Below are 3,082 nucleotides of genomic sequence, written 5' to 3' on the forward strand. Positions count from 1 at the left end.
GAAATATTTATATTTATTATTTTAGATCTATATTTAAAAGATATTCTTTATAATATGTACCCATAAAAGTTAACTGAGAGTTCAATCAATGTTGAACACAGATCCTAATACATAATAATAGGTACAGTGTGAAGTAATGGAGGACATATTGACCACGGATGTGAAAATATGCATTCTCAGTTGAGCAGCATGACCTTAGGCAAATGATGCTACTTCCCTCTGCAGAAAACTCAAATAGCTCTCAAGCCATAGAATGAAATCAAAATTCCTACCGTAAGCCAAGAAGGGCTTCTGCCCTTGGCCCTGAACTCTAGAAGATCTCACTCTGGCCCTATGTTGTGTCCTTTCCCATGGGGCAATTGGTTTGTGGGCCTAAAGGGCTATACCCACCTGAAACCTATCTACCTTTGAGATCACATCCAAGATAGCTAGAACCCAGAACTCAGTATCCCTGACTCAAATGGGCTTGAGTCCATTCCCAAGGACTACATTTTCTTTTCCCTTGGGTTGATTTTATATGAGACTGCTTCCAACTCCACAGAAGGCACTTCCCAAACACTTTCCTTTCTCTGAGTTTGCTGATGTTTTCTCAGCTAGAACACCTTTTCAATTTCCACATTTCTTGATTTGCCAATCAAAATGAATGCTCATTCCTCAACTATACATATTTCGAGTCTCTGCATCTTATGTTGATTTTTCACCAGTCTTCTACACTAAATTATAAATTGATGGCAAGCAAGTCATTCTTGTTTGTGTTGGTGTTCTCTACAGTACATATTTCAGGGTCTCGTACCCAGGAAATATCTGGCAGTTCAAAGAAAGAAACTTTTCTGAGCCTAGGTTTCTCATCTCTATTTCAATGAATGTCGATTTTAATGTTTTCATGATAAATAAATACTTCTCTTGATGACTGCAGATATGTAAGGCTGTTTGGTAGTATTCAGAACCATCACAGTAATGGTGGTCTTCCTGATTGGTGTGTAGTCTTCAGTAATTATAAGGAATTACTTGTCTGAAACTGCTGTCAAACAAGCAATACTCCATTTATGCTGCCATCATTTTCAGGATTGTTGGTAACCTGGGCACATTTGCCCCAAATAACTTTGCCTCCTTGTGTCACAAGGCCCAACTCACTTACGTTCACCTCAATTACAGTACCTTTGGTACCTTTGGTAATAACACCCAAAGTTGTATATAGTAGGGATGAAGGATTCTTTTTTATGCCAAGAATTGGCAGGTAAAAGGTTGGTTTCAATTCAAGATGTGTTATATGGGCCTTTTTGAAACATAAGCCCATTGGTCTAATGAATCTCTCATATTTATGTGGTTTTCGAGTAACGCTGTCTCCAAGAAAACAGACTTTAGTGACCATCTCTTCCATGCTTGCTTTTTCCTCTTTCCTGTTTGAATAACTTTTAATAGTTCTGTTTCTCCTTAGGCATGTGGGGTAAAGGAGCTTCCCATTTCCTTGCTTTCTCTTTTTGTCTTTTCTAATCATTTTGGAAAGTACTTTAGCTCGGGACTGTCCCTCCCTGTCCAGTAGATACTGAGGTACTGCTCCTTGTGGAGTCTTTTCATCATTCTTTTGTTTGGTGTTTCTCTTTTCATGCATCTTGATAGTCTTTTTCATTTGTATTTTCTCAGCATGGCACCGAGCTGAGCTTTCAGACCAGTCATCTTTTTTGCCTTCTTTGAAGGCTCATGAGCCTTTTGACCTTCTTTCTTTCTCTTTTTTTTCATGGCAATCTGAACCACAGCCATAGTGCTTCCGGTGTAACTCAATATATTCATTTTGTGGCATGGTGACGTTCACGGAGCCGTAGGGTACACCTACCAAGATGTGAACCTCCCAGACCTGCGAGCTGACTCCACGCAAACCACCACAGGAAAGGGTTTCTCACCTCTAAAAAGCAGAGCCCTACAAAGATTATCTGTAAGGTTTGTTCCAGGTCTACCATTTTACAGTACTGTATATGAAAATATTGTAAGATTTCAGTGAACAGAAAAACAATATTGAAATGCATAATATAATAGACTCCTAGAAATCATTTAGACTAGAAAAGTAGAAATCAGTGTAGGAATTCTTCCTACAACATCCTGGAAAGATAATTACTCAGCCTAACTTGAAGATCTTCAGCAATAAGGAACTCACCATCTCGTAAGTCAGCATTTTACTTTGTTTTCCTTGAATTGTGAATAATCAAAGACTGTTTTTCCTTATATGGAACTTAATGCAAATATTCTTCTATCTAAACCAAACATTTCCAGTTTTGTGTTCCTATTGTGTTCCTATTGTGACTGTGTTCCAGACTCCTTCACTTTCTTGTGGTCCTGCACTGAGCACATTCCAATCTCTAATTTCACCTTCCAAACATGTGACTAGTATGAAGAGCAGTTAGGAACGCCTGTCTGTCTGCTTTTTCATCTGTGAAAACATCCCAGTTTAACAGTTTTGTTGTGTTGTTTTTATTTGTAAGAGTCACACACTATTGGCTTATATTGAGTTTATAGTCAAGTAAACCCACTAGCTTTTGTTCATAGAAATTGCTGTTATGGCAGGTGTCTCTTATCCTGTAAGATAATCCTGGAAACCAATAATATCTTGTTAGGGTCTCCCCAATATTTCAACCTGTCATAATATTTTTATAACTTGATTTAGACATCCATCATATTAACCATCTTTGTGTTGGCTGCAGATGTGATAAAAAGGCCCTCTTGTCCTCATTTAAATTACTAGTAAAAGTGTTACGCACAAGAGACCTAAGTATAAAACTTTGTAGCATGTCATCAGATCACCATTTTCCAAATTATATCCTTCATGATGCTAATTCCAGGAGATGCTAAAAGGGAAAAAAAGGAAAAATTTACATGATCAGATAAGTTTGAGAGACACCACATACTACATGCCCTTCTTGGGAAGTCTCAGTATATATTGCACATTATAAAGTGAGGACTCTTGGCAGTGGTAATAAGTCTTGTTTAAGTTCAGTTAACCCAATATTTCCCAAGCTTCTTTGTATAAGGAAATCTGGGTGGTAGATGGTGTTTTAGTTTGTTTTAACATCCTGTCATGTTCCTGGTT

General features: G+C 37.8%; 1 pseudogene; it reads right to left on the bottom strand.

The window, feature by feature from the left end:
- Positions 1-1,024: 1,024 nt before the first annotated feature.
- On the bottom strand, positions 1,025-1,801 carry LOC111152321 (annotated as a pseudogene).
- Positions 1,802-3,082: the final 1,281 nt, after the last annotated feature.

This window comes from Enhydra lutris, unplaced genomic scaffold, assembly GCF_002288905.1.
Source record: "Enhydra lutris kenyoni isolate GAN:26980312 unplaced genomic scaffold, ASM228890v2 scaffoldscaffold2, whole genome shotgun sequence".
Lineage (NCBI taxonomy): Eukaryota > Metazoa > Chordata > Mammalia > Carnivora > Mustelidae > Enhydra > Enhydra lutris.